Below are 12,501 nucleotides of genomic sequence, written 5' to 3'. Positions count from 1 at the left end.
CTTAGACAGGCCACAAGAAAAGGCCACTCTGAAATCTTCAGTTGTATCACACAGCACAATGCCACAGATGTGACAAGTTTTGAGGGAGCGTGCAATTGGCATGCTGATAGCAGGAATGTCCACCAGAGCTGTTGCTAGGGAATTGAATGTCCATTTCTCCACCATAAGCCGTCTCCAAAGGCATTTCCGAGATAAACATCCAACCGGCCTCACAACCGCAGACAAAGTGTAACCACACCAGCCCAAGACCTCCACATCCAGCATGTCCACCTCCAAGATCGTCTGAGACCAGCCACTCGGACAGCTGCTGAAACAATCGGTTTGCATAACCACAGAATTTCTGCACAAACTGTCAGAAACTGTCTCAGGGTAGCTCATCTGCATTTTCGCCGTCCTCATCGAGACTCCAGTTCGTCGTCGTAAGCGACTTGAGTGGGCAAAAGCTCAAATGCGATGGCGTCTGGCACGTTGGAGAGGTGTTCTCTTCACAGATGAATCCCAGTTTACACTGTTCAGGGCAGATGGCAGACAGCGTGTGTGGCGTCGTGTGGGTGAGCGGTTTTCTGATGTCAATGTTGTGGATCGAGTAGCCCATGGTGGTGGGGTTATGGTAAGGGCAGGCATATGTTATGGGCGACGATCACAGGTGCATTTCATTGATGTCATTTTGAATGCACAGAGATACCATGATGAGATCCTGGGGCCCATTGTTGTGCCTTACATCCAACAACATCCCTTCATGTTGCAGCATGATAATGCACGGCCCCATGTTGCAAGAATCTGTACACAATTCTTGGAAGCTGAAAACATCCCAGTTCTTGCATGGCCAGCAAACTCACCGGACATGTCACCCATTGAGCATGTGTCAGGAAGGATCTTGGGGACCAACCCAAAAACGACAGACCCAGGAATGTAACTTAATATTTATTGGGCTGAGGAGACTGGGGAGCTGGAGCTTGCAGTACTCGGAATAGGCACCAGAGGGCGTTGCAAGAGATGGGAGCCGCCAGCAGGCTGAGAGGAGAGTCGAAAAACAGTCACTTAGGGAGAAGCGAGAGGGGGGGGTGAAGCGTGGAAACCTTGAATGAAGAAGTCCTCTAGAGGCCAGAGCCGGGAATGAGAGATTCTTGGGATGGATCCGACTTGGAATAGCAGTCTTGTGGAGAAAGACACGGAGTGAGAGCGTCGGCTGACGAGCAGGCAGAATGCTTGGTCTCTGGAAGCGTGACAGGTAAGTAGTTGTTTGGCTTGAGGACCTGGAGCGTTAACATAGACAGGGCGTAAGGTTAATAACTTGAACTTCAGCTCAAATCACAACAACGAGGCTGGTAGTCAGGCAAAAAGGCTAGACGTTCCGGCAATAACTGAGACTACGTGGCAGGCTTAAATACTGAGGCGTACAGGTGAGGAGAATCAGACCTGATGAGCGGCCGCTGAGAGGGAGGGGCAGCGGCAGTCATGACAGCATGTTTGGCATGCTCTGGATCGGCTGATACGACAGCGTGTTCCAGTTCCTGCCAACATCCAGCAACTTTGCACAGCCATTGAAGAGGAGTGGACGAACATTCCAAAGGCCACAATAGACAACCTGATCAACTCTATGCGAAGGAGATGTGTCGCACTTCATGAGGCAAATGGTGGTCACACCAGATACTGACTGGTTGTCTGAGTCCCCTGACCCCCTCAATAAAACCAAACTGAAGATTTCAGAGTGGCCTTTTCTTGTGGCCAGTCTAAGGCACACCTGTGCAATAATAATGCTGTCTAATCAGCATCTAGATTAGGCACACCTGTGAGGTGGGATGGATTGTCTTGGCAAAGGAAAAGTGCTCACTATCACAGATTTAGACAGATTTTTGAACAATATTTTCAGAGAACTGGTTATTTTCTGTATGTGGAAAATATTTCATATACATCTTTGAGTTCATACCATAAAAAATTGGAGCAATAACAAAAGTGTTGCGTTTATATTTTTGGTCAGTGTATATATATATATATATATATATATATATATATATATATATATATATATATATATATATATATATATATATATATATATATATATATATATACACACACACACAAATATGTTAGCATATGACAATTCTTCTTTTTCTGAGTTTAATTATATTAAAATTTCAACTTTATAATTTTTTTGTATATCAAATTTAACCCTTAAACACAGATGTTGACACAAATAATACACTTTTTTATATAAATAAGTCTTTCTGATCCGGAAAAAAGGCGGGAAAAAAGGCGGCTTTGCACCGATTTGTTGCACTACGACGCATAGCCGCTTTTCTCCACCACAAAGTCCGCTGATTCATGTTGATTGCATTGAACAGAAAACACTTCACTATAAGAAACGGTTGGATTTCGTGCAAAGCTTCCTTTTTTTAATTACAATTTTAACGTAAATTACGTAAACTATTAAAGAGTTATACGGTGGTTGAAATAATGTTAACACTTGATCCAGAATTCCAGTGTTTAAGAGCTAAAGGGATCCTTTAGATTAACATTTCAACTGTGATGCTCTTTGAAATTGCAAATTTAAATAAGTATAAACATTTAAATGATTCATTATTACTTTTGGATTTTTTGAGTTAGAATGTTTAGATAATTTCACACATTTTAAATTACACAAATCTCCAGGCTTTTTAATCTTTTATAACCTGATAGGAACATTTATTTTAAAAAGACCTAAGATTAACCCTGAAAAAAAGAAACATCAAAAGCTTTTTATGTGGTATTTAAAATAAAAGGAAACTTTATTTACTGTGTTCAGAACTATATCCTCAGCATGTGATATGAAATAAAAGCAAAAAAAAAACAAAGTATTTGGGTTGAGAGTTTAAGGCTTTTACTTCTTCTTACTCCCTTTCGATATTTCTTGCATTTATTTTTTTAAATCTTGCCCTATTTTTCATTTTAAGGTATATGTCCAAAATGAAATATCAGTATTTCTCAGTGATTTACATTTATTTTATGTATTATAGGACTATTCATTTGAAAAACCCCAATGTATGACCACTATGCTTTTTGAATTCAATTAAAAAATTGTATTTTAATTCCAGCAACTGTAAGTATTTACTTGTAAAAAAGAAAAAGTCTACACTTTGCAAAACGCCCTTTATTAATAGTAAATAAATGGCTCTGGTCTGCAGCCATTAGGGTGCTTTGTCATCGTTATTCAATTTCGCCAAACTGGTGAAAGGAAAAGTAGCTGCTGTATTAAATGACTTCTGTTTTCACCACTGCACCCAACCACGATGATGAAATATGCAGCTGTTGGGTCTCAAGAGGTTCTGTTTTTCTTTAGTTTGGATTAAAAAAGGAAAAGCTCACCTCGATAAACACTATAAATCTATAAGAGTTCCAAACTCTCAAAAAAGAAAGGCAAATATACATAAAATCATTTTTCAAAATAGGATTAAAGAAAAAAATTAAGATCACGACCCTACATAAATCAACAGCAAAACACAAAAATGCATGTATGTGAATTGAATTTTAACTTTTAATATTAACAGCAACTTCTTTTTTTTATTTTGTAAAGACGCATAAGAACATAAATCATTTGAGTGTTTTCAAATGCATATTTTCCTTCGAGTAAAAGTAGTGAGCTGAAATCCCACATGAAAACAATTCATCTATTTTGAATTTGTGTACTTTATATGGTATTTTAGGGTCACAAAGTAATGGTTTGTTTTATATTTTGGTGCTGCATGTCTATGGCTCAGTGCTTCTCAGACAGTGGGGCGACCCCCCAATGCGATGCCAGGGGGGCACACAGTAGTAGCGGTTTTAGGCACAGGTAATACGGGCAATTGCCCGGGGCGCAAATTTAACGGGGCGCGGTGGTGACAGTGGCTCAGTGCTTGGAAAAAAATCTGCGCCACCTTTGGTTTACCATTTTCTGTTATATCACAGTTTGAAACTGAACTTCCGTCCCTGCAGCTGCTCGCTCCTGTCACACGCAGCTGCATGTTTGAGAAGGAGAGGGGAGGGGTAGTGGGCTCAGGCTGCCAGATGGAACCTTTAGATCAGTGTTTTTCAACCTTTTCTTAGCCACGGCACACTTTAACCTTAAAAAAAATCCCGCGGCACACCAGCATCCAAAAAAAAAAGAAAAAAAAAAAGGAGAAACTCATAGTCTGTATTGATCTACAGCCCCTCCACAATCTCACATGCATTTTTGAGATAATTGTTGCAGAAAAAGCTGTAAACTGCAGCTGTTTTTTTCTAAAAGATGCAATAAAAGTTAAGTTAGAAGATTTAAAAACAGTTTGTGTGTTCGTTGGTTTCAAGACGTTTAACAACAGATCTCCTTGTGCGCTGTCACTTTCACAACCCAATGCATCATGGGAAATGTAGTGCATAAAACGGCCGGAGATCGCTTTTCGGAGCCTCATTGTTTTGTTCACTTGTTCCACGGTCTAATACCGGATTCTGTGGAAAGCTACACCGCTAAAGACGAGCTTTAGCTGTTATTTTTGTTGGAACTGAGCGACTTTACGAGCTAAATCGGGACAAGGAAGTGAAGACTTTAACCACTTCTGATTGGTCAGACTGATGACATGTGATTAAGCCCCCCCAACAATGATTGGTGGAGACAGTTCAAGGGACGGGACTCCAATATACAGTCGGAGCTGCAGCTGAATCGCGGTACCGTCATTCTTATCAAAATGTCTTTAATAAAATAAACGCAAAGAAAAGGTATTTTACGGTCTTTTATATTCCTAACTCCTCAGTGTTTTATCAGGGCCTGTTTGGATGAACAGAGAGCTGAAATCCTGGAGATGGGAAATGTTTTTAGATCAGTTAATGAGGGGAATTTTCCACGGCACACTTGACCATCTCCCATGGCACACTAGTGTGCCGCGGCACACTGGTTGAAAAACACTGCTTCAGATGACTTAGATCATGCTAATAATGTCATTCTTTATGAACTATTGTAGACATTTTGATGATGTGTCTTTATTTTCCATCGATGTATTCTTTGTCTGGCTGACGTTTAGTTGGTGTCAGTATTTGACAAAGACAGGAGGTAATGCAGGAAAAAAGCTGCACTTTATCAGATCATAAATAAACAATCCATCAGTTAGAAAAAAATCAGCCCAATGTTTTTTACCTATTTCTTCAAACTAAAAACGTTAAATATATATGTGCTGTTGTGTTAATGATTCAGATCAATTTACATTTAATACTATTTATTGATGGAATTGATTTTTTCAGCATCAAATGGTTCAGTTGGTCAAAAATGTTTCTAGTTTATTTTTTTTTTATTTCAGGCACTTTAAGTTACTTTTCTGTTTTAGACTATAACAGGGTTTCTGTGTGGCAAAGTACCGTTAATATTTATTGAACGTGGATTTATATTTTTTTTCTTTGGCTAATGTTAAAAGATACAATTTTAGGTGTACTTACACAATTTCTATAGATACTAACCTAATATATTGTCACCGCGCGAGTGTTTGTGAGTGTGTATGTTTGTGTGGGGGGGGGCATTTTTTTCTTTTTCTTAGGGGGGCCTTGCAAAATAATAATTGAGAAGCACTGCTATAGATAAGCATTTACAAAAAATGTTCTCTATGATCATTTAAAGACCGTTATTACATCACTAAATAAAGCTACATGCTTGTGTAATACAATACTGGCACATTTCACTATCTGATTGGTACAAAAGACACAATTTATTAAAGCATTTAATAAAAAAAAGACTTACTGCAAATTTTATTCTTGCCAAACAATCATTGCCTGTGATTGAGGAGGAACATTAGCATTAATCCTTCTTCTTTCTCATAAAGATGACTTCCCCTATTAGGATGCATAAGAACAAAGCTTAAAGTCCCAGCTAAACTAGTATAAAAAATTATTTAAATGTCTATTGGATTTATTGGTTAAAATTCTATTTAAGATTGAGTTTAATATAAATGATTAAAAAAAAGCCTCAAATTCCTCAAATTGAAAAAAATCTGCATATTTTTTTTATTTTGTCACAGTCTGAGTGGAAAACCTGCCCCAGAGGGACAAAATAGCTGCAGATGGAAGCGTTTGCCCATCGCAGTTTAATTTACAGTTTACTTATGCAGTTTACTTTACAGTTATACTTATCCTCATCGTTGCATTGTAGTGCATTGCCGTGTTTTGCCGAGTTATTTTGTCCCACTATGCTAAAGCCTCTGCACCATGAGTGAGAGGGAGGGAGAGGATTATGAGTTCATATTGCACCTCTACTAGTAAATAATGTAATGATAGTGTTGGAGGATTCGCCGTCATTAAAATGTCCAAATCCGTCTCACTAAAGTATAGCGCTCTCTTTTTTTTCACCACGCGTTTCCATGGTGACTCCGAAAAATCGGCAATCCATTGAGAATGTCTACATGTACATGGCGTGCACGTGCATTTACCCAGGGTTACCAAGTCGAGCGTAATCACGCTAACTCATATCCGGTCTTTTGGAACCAACATACCCCAACACATAGTAAGCAAGTTCAGGCGGATTTCAGCCAGAGGGTTAAAGTCAGGCTAGTTTAAACAATCTTCCTGGAATACCCCCCTGGTCCCTTGAGGCCCAGCCAGCCACCTGTTGCCACGTTCAGAAATGATGCGCATTGAGGAACGTGTTACGTGCACTTTGGCAGGATGAATCACACTTTTCTTTTGTTTTTCACAGCTCTATTCTGATGTATGAGAGATTTCCAATCAAATCAAATCAAACTTTATTTGTATAGCACCTTTCCAGCTCAGGTAACTCAAAGTCTGTCACATAAATAAAAACTTAATCGTATTTAAAATCAGTAGGACAAGACAAACAAATGTTTTGTTTAAAACCTGCACAATGCTTGCACCCCCCCCCCCCCCCCCCGACACACACACACATCAAAACACATACCATGATAAAAAGAGGGATAAAATTATGCAATGATGCCATTTGCTGTCATATAATTTTGGTCTCTCTTCATTAGCAGACTTTCGTTTTTTACATTTATGACTTTAATCTCGTAAATTCTTAACCTGAAATTTATAAAAGTTCTACATTTATTATGGTAAAATTTTGGCTCCCACACATAAGTCTACAAGTTTATTTTTATAAAACTTTACTTCCTTCCAAATGATTTTGCGTAAAAATCCGACATTTATTCTTACAAAATTGGAAAAATGTATCCGGTTTTTACAACTTCATTCTTGTATATTTGACTTTTTTCTCACAAGTTCACAACTTTGTTCTTGTAAAATTCTGACCTTTAGTCACACATTTTTTCTTGTAAAGTTTTTTATTTATTTTGTCATAACTTTTTGTCATAAAATTTTGACTTTTATCTTATAACTGTACGACTTTATTTTGGTAAAATGTTCATGATTTCATGACTATTCTCAGAATTTTTTGCCTTTTTTAATCATGTTAATTTTATTCTTGTAAAATTCCTACATTTTCTCTCACAATTTTATCCTTTTAAATTCTTGCCTTTTTTTCTCAAAACGTTTGTATTGTCGTAAAATTCAGACTTTTTTTATTCTAATTTCTTTTTACTTTATTCTATTAATTAAAAAAATAAATAATTGCATACAGTGGCTCTTACACTCGGTCACAAGAACAGGCAGACGGCTGGATCCAAATGTAGCAGGTTTATTAGCTCAGCTAAAAATCCAAAAAGCTAAATCGGGGTCAGGCAGGAAGAGGTCCATAACAGGCATAAGATCATATGAGAAGAGACAGGTTGGTCAAAATCCAGGCAAGGGTCAGGGCAGTCTGTGGGCAAACAGAGTCAGGAGACAGAAGTTCAGGTGCAGATATAATGCTCGGTGAGGAAGGCAGAGTGGCACAAACAACTGAGCTTCACTCAGTGCAGAGCTTAAGTATGCTGTGGTTGATGAATGATTGAGAATCAGGTGTGCAGCATCCAGCAAGTGTGGCTAGAACTCTGGAGATTGTTCCCCCTGGTGACCAGAGGGGGAGACAGAGTTCTGACTTCTGACACCCTCATTTAGACCAGTTTGTCTAGCTCTTTATTTGTCTTTTTTTTTTTTTATTACCAGAACATCTGTCCAGGATCTCAGGATCTCCCAACAACTGATCAAATCTCTAACATTTCCCGTTTTTTTCAGTTCTGGAGGGGCACATCCACTGTTACTAGTCTCATCGTTCACACATGACACCAACACAGCTATTTCCCCAAGAGATCAATGCAAAGCCGAAACCTAATCAGCAGAAGTACAGAAAACTGTGAAAGCTGTGGGAAAACATGAATAGCTGTCCTTGCTTTGGCGCAATTCGAATGATGTTTTCCCCTCATTAAAACTCAGAATGTGGCGATAGATTTTGGCATTGTCTCCTTTTTCAGCTCAAACAAACTGCCACCTGTGCAGCCCTTACTTTACATTTCCAGAAAATCTCTAGATGAAAAGGTGTTTTTGAAATAAGCAAGTGGCTTTTTTTTCATTCCAGGACTTTGAATGTCACCTTTTTATTCCCCCTTGTTTTTTTTTTTGTTTTTTATTTGTTTAATTAGTGATTGCTTATCATCAGCGCGGGATGGTACTCTGTTGATGGGTGACAACACCCTGGCGTTGTAAAATTAATTATTTCACTAATGTGGACCCCGTGCGCGTGTAATAGCTGAACTCTCCCCAAATAGCTCATTAATCTTCAGACAACCACTTCTGGACTTGGTGAAGTGGTCTTGAATTTCAATACTCCCACTTGTGGGCGTAACCTCTCCCTTCTTTCCGTCACTCGCCGGAGCGACCATGGGGGACCAGGAGCACTGAAGAGAGACTAATATTGTCTGTAGCATTATCTCCTGTACTCGTCTTTCTCCGTGACTCATGTAATTATACACACCTTATGTGGGCTGTCTTAACACAGACACACACACATACACAAATGCAGACTATACATAGCTATAGATTTTAAATTGGGGCCCTGGTGGACGAATGCTAATGTACCTGATGACTGGTGGGAAAGAAAAAGTAAGAAATGAAAAGTCTCCTGTATGGGTTTTTTTTTCATTGCACGAATGACTAAAACTGGTTCAGATGAATGACTGTGTTTGGTTTTATGAATATTTTCTCTATAGACTGACTCCAGTTTGAATTGACATTAGAAAGCCGCTGCTGAAAACTTTGCAGAAAGTTGAGGTGACATTTTCGCCCACTCGCAATCTTGACGGTCAATATTGGAATACTTTTGGGTGCGTTATCCAGAAAGAAAAAAAAGAAAACTATCCTCGTCTTCCTCTTTGACCCTTTTTCTCAATTTTTAATCAGTTTAAAGCAAACTTTTACCATTTAATAGATCTAAAACTTAAAATGAATATTTCAGGGGATTTTGTTATTGTTTAGGCATTTACTTTTACCTTTTCTTTTTGAATCCAAAAGCAATTATAATGGAATAAGGAGGTTACATTTTATAGACCTGCAAGCACCCTCTTAACCCTTGTGCTATCCTAGGCACTTTAACATTGAGAGTTGGGTCATCTTGACCCACTAGAAAGTGTGTTGAACCTTTTTTCTTCAATGATTTGTGATCTTCACTGGTGTCCATGAAATCTTTCCACCTTTTTCCACCTTTTTCATGGTAGGGAGAACACGTCAATGTAAGGGTGGGGTCATCTAAGATAGCACAAGGGTTAAAAAAAAATTGTAAAATAAACATAGTTTTAGATGTAAAAATTTCTGAAATGGAAAAATATACAAACTTTAAACTTGAAAGAACTATTGAAAATTTGAAACTTAAATCAAAAGAAACTATAAACCTAAAACTGTTGCCAAGTCAAAAAAAAGTTTATTTGTAACAGACCCAGCAGGACTGCCAGGTGGTGCCAAGAGCAAACGTGGACCCAAAGAGGACCCAACCCACCCACAGGTGCATTTATAAACACATTCAAAGCAAAAGAAATAAATGTTGTGGCTTTCCAAATCATGTCTACTGAATCAGAAAAAGCTGTTTCAGAACTAACCCAATTCATGAACAAATCAGCGGTTTAGAAGGTTAGAAGTGGTGCTCCCTTTCTCATTACCGTGAGGACTTGATTTCTGACTTCAAAATTCTGTCCTTTAAAGTTTCTCCCTTGTGGTTTTTCTTTTCTCTCTTTGGAAAATGTACTGAAACATTTTACAAAATTTGAACAGCACAAGTTTTGTCGTATCTGCTGTGGTTGTCATTGATATATTATTTTCTCATTTAGCAACCGGTCCAAAACTACTCATTGAGCATGACCATAGGATATGCTTATTTTAGAAGTATTGGTATCAGTGGAAACTTACATACATGCCGTCCTCAGCAACATGCGTTCAAGTAACCATTTTCAATGAAAAGTCTTTGTAAACGCATAGCCATTGCATTTAAATTTTGTAGCGACGTATGGCCGGCGTCCCTTTGAAATTCCCTGAAGTGCCAACCTTTTGAAAATGGGTCACGGAGGAGAAATTACAGTTTGTTGCCTGGCCAGAATTATCTAACACCAAGTTTTACATATATCGGAATAGAGCTGTGAAAGAAACAGTCTGGAGCAAGATTCGTGAGATTTGCACCACTTTGACATGTCGCACCAAATCATCCTCCACCTGTAGGTGACGTAGTGCACTAGTGAACAGTAGCAAATGGAGAAAAAGAGTCCCCTTGCTTCTTGATCAGTGAGGACACCATGGGCTATGTGTGCATTCAAGAACCTACCTTTAGCCTGTTCAAGTCCCACGCCCGATGTGAACGTAGTATATGGCTTCTGTTGAACCTAGCCTCAGGTTAAAAAAAATAAAATTCAGACTGTGTCCAGATTAAGTCACCCAGCACAGGTAAGGACATTGTCCACCTGCTTTCAACACGCCCAACTCAGGTTTTTACATGTTGGTTTCTCGAAGCACCGCAGAGCAGAGCAACATGACAAATGGCGTACAGTAAGAGCCACCCAGGCCAAATCCCTCTCCTTTATTGGGATTCACCATTTCCTCTCTCCATCTGCTCAGCACATTACAAGCTGATGTCTCCTGCCTCTGCTGCACTATTTTTACCTGCTTCCTAGATACCGTCTCCCTGCATGTGACGTCAAAGCAACCGAGAGGAAGAGACAAAGAGGAAGAGGGAGATGTTGTTATTTATCTACAGTGAGTGCTGGTTTGGCTTATGCACTCACTTTTTCAGGAAAATAAACCGGTAGCAGAGTCAAGCTCTTAAATGAAAGGCCAGTTTTTTTTTTAACTATGTTTTTAATAATGATTAAGCATGAAAATGGTTTGTTTCTTTATCCATACCTTTTGAAAAGTTGTTGTATGTGTTCATCTGTGAATTTTACACAAAGAGAACATGTGGTATTATTTTTGATTTCTACTCCTATTCATGCATCCATATAGTGCCATAGAAATTAAGATTAACCCGTAAGAACACAATGTAGTCATCAATGTAACAGAAAAATATCAGTTTAGTAATCCACTTGGTTTGTAGAGTACTCTACATTATTACATTTTTCAGGAAAATTATTTTAGGTTCTTGTTGGGCAAAATTACATTTTTGAATATTTATCTACTCAATTCGTTGTGAATCAGTAGCAGATGAAAAAAAAATGCAGTTTGAAAAATAGCTTATTTGTGGCTTAAAAATTACCTTGGGTGAGCCACAAGTTTCATACTCCGGTCCGCAACTGGGATGGTAAGACGGGGCGGGGTTGCTCTATGTGAACGGTCCTGCGCACAACTCAGAGGCAAACTTTTAATAAACTACTGCCGCTCTGCAAAAAACTATATAGCTAAAAACTGTGTAAAGATAATTAAGAGATCACTGGGAATTCTTTTAAAATAGATAACTGGAGTGGGTCTTTAAACCTAAATAGCCATTTGAATCATGTGTGGCGCACGCATTTCTGAGACCTTCATCTCAGCATGATCCAAACTTTCCTTAAAAAAAATCCATTTTGTACAAATTGCTCTGTTTTCTGTCCTGTAGTTCATTGTCATTCCACTAGGAGCAGTAGAAGGGCTTTTTCTGCTCATTTTAAAATGGCTGCCTCCGTGAAGTCTCCAAGGCACTTTTGTTAGATAATTTTCAAAACTTTATGGATAGAATCACTTACCTGTTGTCATTCATTCTTTTAAATTACGGTTTTAAGTTACGGTTTTGAAAACACATTTTTTGAAAATTATTTACAACACTGGTACATCATGTTAAAAATGTCGAATCAATCGAATTTGAGACAGTGGGTAAATAAGATATATATTTTTTTGTTTTCATGAACAGTCATGTTTTTTAAAACCTAAACTACCATTGTTGTGAGCAAAACCTTAACTAATCATTTAAAGCATCATAATTGATACTACCTACACCTCATAAACAAAATGATATTGCAAAATTTTTAATGGATTTCATCAATCAAGCTTAAAAAAAAACCTTATTTCTGAAATATTTTTTGATAAAGTGGGGTTTACAGTTAACTTTCAACTTGAAAGCATGATTCAGAGGCAAACTGCAGTGGCATGTTTTCAAGTGTTGTCACATTGTTGCAGCTC

General features: G+C 38.1%; 1 long non-coding RNA gene across 1 annotated transcript; it reads right to left on the bottom strand.

Annotated features, from left to right (window-relative positions):
- Positions 1 to 7,614: 7,614 nt before the first annotated feature.
- Positions 7,615 to 10,990, bottom strand: LOC144987230 (uncharacterized). The gene is made up of 2 exons (XR_013651106.1): positions 10,679 to 10,990; positions 7,615 to 7,753 (listed from the first exon to the last, which is right to left on the bottom strand). It is a non-coding gene; the product is annotated as an uncharacterized LOC144987230 (long non-coding RNA).
- Between the last annotated feature and the right edge of the window lie 1,511 nt (positions 10,991 to 12,501).

The sequence above is a fragment of the Oryzias latipes genome, chromosome 18 (genome assembly GCF_053564925.1).
Source record: "Oryzias latipes strain Hd-rR chromosome 18, Olatipes_Hd-rR_3.1".
Classification (NCBI taxonomy): domain Eukaryota; kingdom Metazoa; phylum Chordata; class Actinopteri; order Beloniformes; family Adrianichthyidae; genus Oryzias; species Oryzias latipes.
The sequence above is the reverse complement of the archived record's forward strand: the minus strand, read 5'-3'. Positions and strand labels throughout refer to the sequence as shown.